General features: G+C 31.4%; 1 long non-coding RNA gene across 1 annotated transcript; it reads left to right on the top strand.

Annotated features, from left to right (window-relative positions):
- Window positions 1-2,919: 2,919 nt before the first annotated feature.
- LOC124370330 lies at window positions 2,920-10,335 on the top strand. The gene is made up of 2 exons (XR_006923177.1): window positions 2,920-3,276; window positions 10,191-10,335. It is a non-coding gene; the product is annotated as an uncharacterized LOC124370330 (long non-coding RNA).
- Window positions 10,336-10,553: the final 218 nt, after the last annotated feature.

A 10,553-nucleotide genomic window follows, 5' to 3' on the forward strand; every position in this document is an offset into this window, starting at 1 on the left:
TCATTCTGATTGATTTACTGTAGAACGCAAATGTTCCATACCAATACGACTGTTATCATTATCAGTCTCTTGCTGGTCATCAGTGCGATTAGCGCATAAGGTAGCTCGCAGCACATTCGATCTACTTCGACGACCTATGTTAGGTTGTTTTCTTCTCGGCGTTGAAAGCAGTATCTGATATTAATGTTTTCTTGCACTAATAATGTTAACCTATAGTGGCGACACCTTTTTACCCACAATTGCATGCAGTAGTAAGTAAACATATGATATTGATACACACTTCGTCATTTATAATTGTTACAGCTGTTAAATTAAATTAAGTTAAGTTTGTATTATTTAAATTATTTATTTTTAACTTTAATGATCAATAGGAATATTTTATAGATAATAGAATAGAATAGAATAAACTTTATTTCTCATAAATATGCACACATTCCAACATATTCAATACAAATATACAACAAATATAAATGCAAACCACATACATAGCAAAATAATCCTGTGCATAGCACGCGATTACATAGTATATCAGTACTGGCTGATCTTGACACATTAACATTCATGCCACACATACATACATACATATACCGAGAAATAAAGTATTGGCCTCCAAGGCAAAGCCTGTTTTGAGGCATTTACACTATAAAACTATAAAGCTATAAAGTAGTTAATTTGGCAACACCGGGTCGCAAAATTCAATGTATATTTCTGAACGCACCCAACACAGACTAATTATGGATACATGAACATCAATCAAACGTTTGACAGGTAAGAACAGTTTTTTATGGGAAAATAAAATTGTCGTTTTTAGTATTTTCCTTGCAATTTTTGTTATATTTTCTCATCGTTTAAAGATTCCCTGGACTTCCACGAACAATCGGTTCAGCCGTTCTCGAGTTTTAGCAAGACTAACGAACGGAAATTCATTTTCATTTATGTAGATCATTATCACACACGATCTTTAAAATTTGTATGATAATTTTTTTATATATAACAACATTAAGTTATGTGATTGTGCATATTCAACCGTGGAATTTAGTTGAGCGCCATTGAAGCACTTTGTAGCATGAACATATCGTTTATGTTTTCTGAGGTGATCCTTTCCGCATGATCTTCCTATATGACCGCATGACGATAGTAAAATGAGATGTATGCTTAACATTTAGCATGCAAACTTAGCGAAGCCTATTACAACAACACGTGGAATAGCGTACTCGTACCTTGTATGTATAAATAAACAATAAAATAAATGGATGTGATCCATGTAAAAACACGTGAATAGTGAAACAAGTAACGTTAGGAATGTTTTAGTAGAACTCACAAACACCATGCTGGACTAACTTATCGCGTAGTTGCCAACAAACATTGTAATTCTGTTGATTTAATATATACAAATTAAGTAAACTATGTTTGAATTGATATATGTATATATATATATATATATATATATATATATATATATATATATATAGTATGGGGGACAAAGGCAGCTATCCATAAATAAATAAATTAAAAATTACAATTATTAAAAAGTACGTAAGAACAAAGTTCTTGAGTCATAAATTAAAAATAATATTAAAATCTCCCGTCACAAAGCTAAATCCAAATTACTGAGCCAGTTTAGAGACCCATCCTCTAAACCACTCAGACCAGCCAGACCACCAGAAAACAATCGCAAAGGGCAGTCGTTTACAATGTGCTCAATTGTCTGAGAGTTTGCGCCACAATCACACGTCTGGTCGTCAGTAATACCCCACTTGAATTTCCAGTGATTGCTTCTCCCAACCCCAGTTCGAAAACGATTCAATAAAACCCATTCCTTTCGAGGAATTTCCAAGCCACCCGCTGCTTTCGTAGGATCGGATATCAAGAACTTGTTCCGTCCATCGAATGATTCCCAGGATGACGCCCAGTTAGCATTAGGCGTAAAGTTCTCCTCTATCAACTGGGATGCTGTTCGTAGTGATGGCTTGCGTGATTTCAGCCGGCTATCTTGCTGAGGAAGGTCGCGCGTAACGGGCAATTCGGGATTGGACACGATCTTATTGAACTCTCTCAGAAGAGCCTCTTTGCGTCTAATCTCAGGTGGTGCTATATTGCTCAGCACTGGGAGCCAAGGTGTTGGTGTTGCCATGAGAGTTCCAGTAATTGTCCTCATGGCCCTATTAAGAACGACATCGACCTCTCGCACATGTGCACTATTAAGCCACACAGGAGCACAATATTCAGCAGCGGAGTACACAAGGGACAAGTTTATTTATGCGGATGATATTGCCTTAGCCTACCAACATAATGACATAAAGAAAACAGAACAGGCACTCACTGATGATCTTTCAGTCCTCGCAGATTATTTTAGAGCCTGGAAGCTAAATCCAAATCCTAATAAAACTGAAGTATCATGTTTCCACCTAAATAACAGACTGGCGAACTACAAGTTAAATATAACTCTTGATGGTGTAAAATTGAAACATAATTGATATATGTGATGAATGTTTAATCATTTTATAATTGAAAGGACAGGACAAATGTTTGTCATTTTCCTCGAAGAAACAGTAAAACCCATTGGCAAGGTATTCTGAAAATAATAAAAAACCTAACAGATTTTGACGGTAACATGGATTTATAAAATACTAACTTATCGTGACCTGATGAAAACTGAAATATATTTTTATTTTAAGAGAACACAGAGCAAGCTCATTAATGTCTACGTTGAAGACAAATATCCCTTTGGATTTTAGAGCATTTAAGAAAATCGTGTTAATAATTTCCAAGCATTTCTGGATATACAGCTTTTCGTCAATACTTTACTTATTTTATGTGAACTGTGCCACAGAGATTTAATAGAAACATTTTACACCAGCTGGCTTTATTAAATGTGATTTATGTTTACATTTATTTTCTTCTTATTAATAACGGGTTTCTAATGTATTAATTTATTATTCCCATTAAAACAAGTAACAATGTATAAATATTTTGCAGTAAACTATTTCGGAGACATACATCAGTCAGATTGCTCTAGGCATAAACACTGTTTTATGTAACAAAGCATACAGGCGTCTTCTGTATGAAAACCTATTTATAAATTTTCGACATGTTGTCGTAGTGGCTATATAATACGTCGACGTATATGTGCATTGCTGGCTCCCAGTGAGAGGTTACAACAGTTAGTGTAAGTTATCCTACTCCTAAGTTGACATACTCGTCAACTTAAATCTGGAATTATCACTAAATCTTCAAATCCGAGTCTCTGCGAGAAGAACCTGAAGGTCCCGCTTGGTAAATCCAAAAAATATATTCATTTGCTTCCTCGATTGTAGCCCTTGTTGTGTATGTATATTTTATGTTTATTATAATTAAATTAGCATGAGTTACAGAAATTATCATTAGTATACAAAATAATAAAACAGCTTAATTGTTGGTTTTTATTAAATATTTATTAACTCAATATTTTTATCGGATACAAAGCACACTGACACTTATAACATTTAGAATTTCACAAGTTCTCAAAGTGGTTTCATTAGCAAACTGATAACATGCGTAATCATAAATAAAATTTAAAACTTTGGTGTTTAATCTATAGTGATAACTATGTATGTAGAATAATTGTTAAAAGGGTATAAATTTACTTTTTACGTTATACGAGGTAAGGTTTCAGGTTACATTATTTGGCACTGCTTTATTATTTTAGATTCGTTTAGAATAATTTTCTTGTAGTTGTGTTAAAAATTTAATCTTTTCTGCGTTAGGAATCATCAAAATCTACTACCCAATTACCCTATAGTTTGAAAGACTGATTCATAGATTTCATGCACGGCTAATATAAGTGATGAATAAAACGCGTTTTATTTTTAGCAAAATTAAACAAGAGATTTTTAATGTTATTGTAGTCAAGTCAGACTATCATTAACATTTCTTTTAGAACACGTGATAGAATATGTATAAAAAGAATGGACAAACCGCACTACATGGAAGTAAATGGCATAGATCTCATAACATCCCAACTCTATCATCACAGTTTACACTATAGGAAAAAAAACTAATTGCAAGTAATGTGCTGTGTAGTTTTGTGGTATACTGATAGCTATTGCATCCATATCAAGTTGGTCAGGAATTTATAATTAATTGATGTCACAGAGAATCAGTTGATTTCCCCCTGCAAACCAACTGTAGGTGAAATTTTAGCTTGGGTTAATATACCTAACATTAAGTAATCAATTGTTTATATTAGTGTTAATAAATGTTTCTAAAAACATTTAAAGAGATAATATGATCTTTTAAAACTGTAAAATTGTTTAGTATGAATTGAAATATGTTGGTTATAAGTAAACATTTATAATAATTAAATTAATTTGTATGCTTTTTAAGCTAAATTTTCAAAAAAAAAATTATACATTCGCCATAAATAATAATTTTTTAGTATCGGGTTTACCGTTGATGGATGGTCATGGATGAAGGTTGATAGTAGGTGTATATAGTTTATTATACATTTTCAGTAATATAGAAGGAATTAATAAATCAAAATAATAAATTTTGGAGTAAAGGAAAGCATTCAGAAGAAATGAAAGCAAGGATTTGGACGACACTGGTATGCAGAAACTCTAATTTTGTTATATTCACTCCTGCAGGCATAATAGGTTAATCACACTCTCTCCAGCTCTGTGGTAATCACCATGTTCCATACAACTCTATTATCTCGTGTAACTATAATTATATTTATCAAATCAGCCGATATGTGAGAATGAAACTATGTAAGAAGTCATCGTGTGCCAAATAACTGTACATGATTACAGAATGATGATAGTGCCAGAAATGGGACACATAAAGCAAAGCCTCGTCTCAAATATTGTAAATCAGTAGGAGTTATATTGCGGCGCTTCTCCAGTATTGGTCTTAAGAAGAGGTTTAACCAATTCTCTCAGCCGAAAAGCTGTTAAAGTTTGCCATGAGGCTTCTGTAATTCAATTTCGCGATGTGATGTTTATGTAAGCCCATTCTGAAGCGAGATGCAGCGTGGTGTATAATATTGCGATGGAATTCAGGTTATATCGCCACACAATTTCCGTGCAAACATCTTTATTTCTTCTATTTAAAGCTATCCAGAGTCCAGAATCATAAAAATATGCTATACAAAAATCTAGCTGAATTTTGTATGCACACATTATTGAAGTTTTATTTATAATGCAGTGCAATTATCAAATAACTTGCGCATTCATAGCTAATGAAAGAATTGATAGTTTTGTTAAATAGTAATTTGAAATAAATAGCTTATCTTTCTCATTACTTCTGAAAAAGTATTTTGTAACGTATTTTTTATATATGTATTTAAGGTCCAAAATTTACATAAGTCAAAAACGTAAGCTTTGTAGCACATAAAATAAAATTATGTTTTCAATATGGTAAGGAAAAAAAGTTTAAATCCAATTTCCCAGGAATCACTGCCTTATTCAATGATCGTCGATTATCTTGAATGTTCCACCCAATTTAGTGGAAAATATCGTAATAATATAATCCTAAACATACATTGAAATGGTTGATAGTTTGACTTAATATACGGGGCTTTATTAGAATTATAAACATTTCATATTTTATTAGATAGGAATAAAATATCAGTTTTGTTATATTTTATGATATCAAGTTTATTCCTAGGAGACAATAAATGTAATAGTGTTACGAAAATAGGACATCAAGAGGACCGTAACACAGAAATTACAAATGTTTTTAACATTACGAGTAATTTGATTTGTATTAAGATTATGAAATGTTCTCAAAAAAGCATATATTAAACTAATAAAAATTAGTGTGCCATTCTGAAACAACAATTGCAGCCATATTGATTATAGTATTTTTAAATAGAACAATACATTACCTAGTGTATGTGTCGTGTGTGTATTAGTGTGAGTGGGGCGGCCTCCTGCCGCATTGACGACATCACCCTGTAACAACCAGAAAAGACAGCATATAGTAATGTATCATATTAAACCAAAAAGTTCCCGAAACTTATATAATTTTAGAAATATACATTAATTAAATAAATATTAAATAATATTATGTGTAATCATGGAACATATATGTAAACTTAAGTTTAATATAAGGAGATAAATTTAGTATACCTTAATATATTGTGTAGTGGAGAATTATTGTTTTAGTTATGTGTAGTTCTACACGCACGCACACATTCACACTTTTCCATTCAATCATCATTCATACTTTGCGTGTTTTGCAACACACGTGGAGTTCTTTACGTGATAATGTCAAGGAGGGGACGTCAAGCCAACGCAGGACCGAAGCCACCTGAAAATAATCAGAACAAAACTCTTGAATCATAAATATAATACTAATCAGTAGGCAGCTTTATTTATGATACCTTATAAAAGAGTGTTATTAAAGTTTTGGGGTTTGACTAAAAACTGTAGTTTCAGAATGGCATTACATTTTATCATGAAACGTCCCAAATACTACTTACGTTACCGTGTCATCTTGCGTGGAGGATATGTAATATAGATTCCTGAAACATGATTTTAAATGAATAATACAAACAAAATAAGTACTATGAGTATAATATTAAAAGCAAGAATTCATAACAAAAATATTTGATTTACTACACCTGTGATTCTTTTGGAAATGAGGTATAGTGTTGACAGCATATTAAATAAAGTGTCCCTTTTGAACTACATTATTCAATCTGTTGACGTATACCTTGAATGGTAAAAACCCAGTGTTGAAGTGTTGAACCATAAGGGCCTCTAAATGTAATTTTAATGTATACTTAACGAAAGTTTGTGAACTAGACAGTTTTATCTAATAAATATGCTTTATCTTTGAGGTAAAAGCAAGCCACATAAATGATCAGACACCGATAGCCTAATTTTTCCAACTTTTGCAAACATTTTAATTGCTCTACATAGTCTAATGCCTTAGCTATTTCTAGATAAGTAACTGAAACAGATTTATGTCATTAAAAAATACCTAAAAGAAAATAAAAAAAACTCTACAGTGTTATTAAACTCTATAATTTGATTATCCTTAAATAAACACCGATGTGGTTTAAAGTATTTCATGGTTTAAGAAGTCCTCTGGTAATTCTTATATACCCTTTTAAAATTTTGCTGAAAAAAAAAACTAGTATAATTAAAACTGAACGGTAGTTTCCGGTTAACAATATATGCCCTTTTAAAACACTTTAGATATTTCGAGAAGAGACGGAAAAATTCCTGATTCTAATAGGAAATTGATTAATCGATTGAGTCATGTCAATAGTTGCAAAATTCCAGTAACCACGCTGACATTCCATTGATGTCAATGGTTTTGTTTGGTACGATTGTGTATATGTCGCGGGCTTCTTTCTGTTTCGAAGCAGGTATCAGAAAATATGGATTTTACGGGAAATAATATTTGAAAAGATGAAATTTATAATTTTGTTACTTGGAAATTTAATCCGAGTCGGTTTATTGTGACTTTTAGAACTTTCTGCTTTTAAAGATTCTGAAATTAAATAGTAATTTAAATACAGTAACACAAATTTCAAATACAGCAGGAAAATTACTACCCTGTGTCATACCGGTAGCATTAATAACAGAAGGGCTCTTGTGTCGTAGTGGCCCGAGTCCATGCAGTAATTACATGTACATAAATATACGATATAATAATTCAGTTGCAGTATTTCTTTGCTCTCCTATATATAATACGACAAATTCATGAGTTGCTTATGTCTAAACTTTAGGCTTTACTGCTGTTTAAAATAAACATTAAGACAACATCTAAGAGAGAACATTTCAATAACAATGTGATATTTTTACTTACTCTTTTGAAACAGTTTGCAGTCAAAACAACAGAGGCCGTGGTGTCAGGGTCACAGATCCGAAGAAGAGCAAACACTGCTAACTCCGTCCGTATCGACTTTTACACATTGACACATGTAGCCACTGCAAAGTATTTTTATTTGACACACCGGTTGATTTTAAAAGACAATTTATTCAATTCTCGGTTGCAATTTAAGTTATATAAAAATAGAGCTTACTCCATATGCTGTTATATTTTACTTTCTCTATCTTCTCGAATTCCACCCAAATTTTCAAGTTTCACAATGTGCTTATTTAAGAGATGTACCAATATTATTATAGACAGTTTGAAATATTACTAATATCTGATATGATAAGATTTCTACGTTTCCAGATATAAAACGATAAGACCAGTGCTAAATATAGGCATAAAATTTTCAAAACACTTAAATTCACAACGATTAAAAACGACTAATTATTAAAACCATTATGGATATAGTTCCTATATGAACTTTATAACAATGAAATACATGGATTTATTAACCTCATGGAATTTTTCTTCTTATTAAATATTCATAATAATATCCTCCGTTAATAATTTCCGTCCTGTTCTCACTGATACTGTGTTGGAAGTTAGCCCACGACCACACGTAGGAGATGCTACTACCGTTACCAACACCCTGGAGGTCTTTATGGAGATACAAATTGAGGCAATAAATTGGTGACGTCAAAGGAGACTTGAACTAGGGGACAGATTTTAGGACAGGTTCTAGCAACAAACAATAGTGGGGCCAATTTAACAATTTAATACATCTATTATTATATTTGTAATCTCGTAACGTTTTTTCTTTTCCTTTGCCTGTGTCTACACACTTTTGATCAGTCTAAAAAGCCAAAATTAAATACGTCAAAGGAAATACTCATACATTTTGATCGTAAACAATGTAAAGGATTTGCGTGTATAAATTCGTTAAAGAGTGATAAGTTGTTTTTAATTTATTGAAATATTTATTCAAGGGTAATGCCTCAGCGATAGTGATAATGGGCATGTATATGACGTAGTGGCCGGAGCTCATACAGTAATTACATACAGCTAAATACAAAGTAAAATAAGTATTTACGTTATAGTACGTTTGCTTTTCTACAGGTTATTAAGTAAAAGTCACAAATTGCTAAATCTAAACTCAAGGCTTAATTGTTTAAAATTAATATCCAGACAACATCTACTGCCATTTGTACAACACAACAGCTACGTGTGTTATATTCAATGAAAAATGTTGTGTTTTGACTTATCCATTTGAAGAATATTGCAGTCAAAGCCACAGAAGTTCAGCCGTGGTGTTGTGATCATAGTTCGGAAGAGGACTGAATTTGAACTCTGCTAAATTTGTCCATATGAACTTGAAGTAAAATAATGTAGGATCCCACTACTATACTAAAACAAATACTTAAAATTATTAATTTTTATGTCATGTTTTCATGGTAACGAGGAATAATTATTGTTAGTTAAAAAATAAACTAATCGTAAGTATTTAGTTACACTTATGAAAACACCTGTTTTGTTTTGGAAAAGTTTTGCACAAAATATGTGGAAATAAGCTGTTTTCTCTATAAATATGTTGGTGGATAAAACAGGTTTGCATTAAAACACATTCTGAGTATATGTTTTTGGACTGTTTAATATAGCTGTATAGATTAGTAAAAAAATGCACTTTGAATAAAAGTCGGTTTGAACGTAAATGCGAACTTAAACATGCTTTTTAAAAGAAAAAATTGTAATTTTTCATAGGTTAAATAAAAAATTATAAATATGGTTTAATTTGACCTAAGGAATATTATCATTTTATAACTTTTGGCCTTTCTATTTGAACCTTTACAAGAATAGTGCGATTGTCGAACAAATTATTTTTTAGGAAAGTTCCTCAGACAGGTTGTGTAGTTACACAAAGCAAATTAGCTCATGGCTCCGGGAATAATACTGTTTTCTTTTTTGGGGAGGGGGGTTTATAAGTATTGGAAATGAAGAATGTTAATTATTTGTTAATATGTTATCTGTACCTTTTTTGTTGTAGACTTTGACAGCTGAAATAAGTCAGTCACTAGTAATTTAGGCTACATGTCATCTTGTAAAATGTACCGTTAGACGACTAAACAGTTTTTATTTCATAACGTCGACTTTTAGGTGTACATTATTTCTTTAAAATATTTTGTACATTTTTATATATATATATATATATATATATATATATATATATATATAAAGTAATAAATCATTTAAATCATGTATACATATGCATAAAGCATAGGTATTCAATTTATGTTACTCTTTTATGATGCTACGAAAATCTTATTGGCAAAATTGTAAAGAGATTATTTAAATAAGTTTTTATACGTTATACTCGTGTGTTACAGGTTGAGATGGAACAGACCTTATAGACCATGGCAGACGTCACAAATAACTGATTCTCTTCTTGAGATACAAATGTTATGATAGTTTCCACTAGCTTTGAACTGTATAGCTATAATTAAATAAAACAAATGTTAAGTCACTACTAAATTAATGTTATATGCTTTCACGATCTATAATGTTTAAAGGTTTAACATGATAAAATACTTGATTTAACAGTAACAGATATTTTTGGATCCCTACATCACGTCTTGCGATATACTGATATGTCGGAAAAATTTAAATTGGATTGCGATATTAATCTCGTAACAATAGGTTAAATCAGATTAGGAATACAAACAAATTACAATAATATGAATTTGGTATCC

The sequence above is a fragment of the Homalodisca vitripennis genome, unplaced genomic scaffold (assembly GCF_021130785.1).
Source record: "Homalodisca vitripennis isolate AUS2020 unplaced genomic scaffold, UT_GWSS_2.1 ScUCBcl_87;HRSCAF=1037, whole genome shotgun sequence".
In the NCBI taxonomy this organism is placed as follows: Eukaryota; Metazoa; Arthropoda; class Insecta; order Hemiptera; family Cicadellidae; genus Homalodisca; species Homalodisca vitripennis.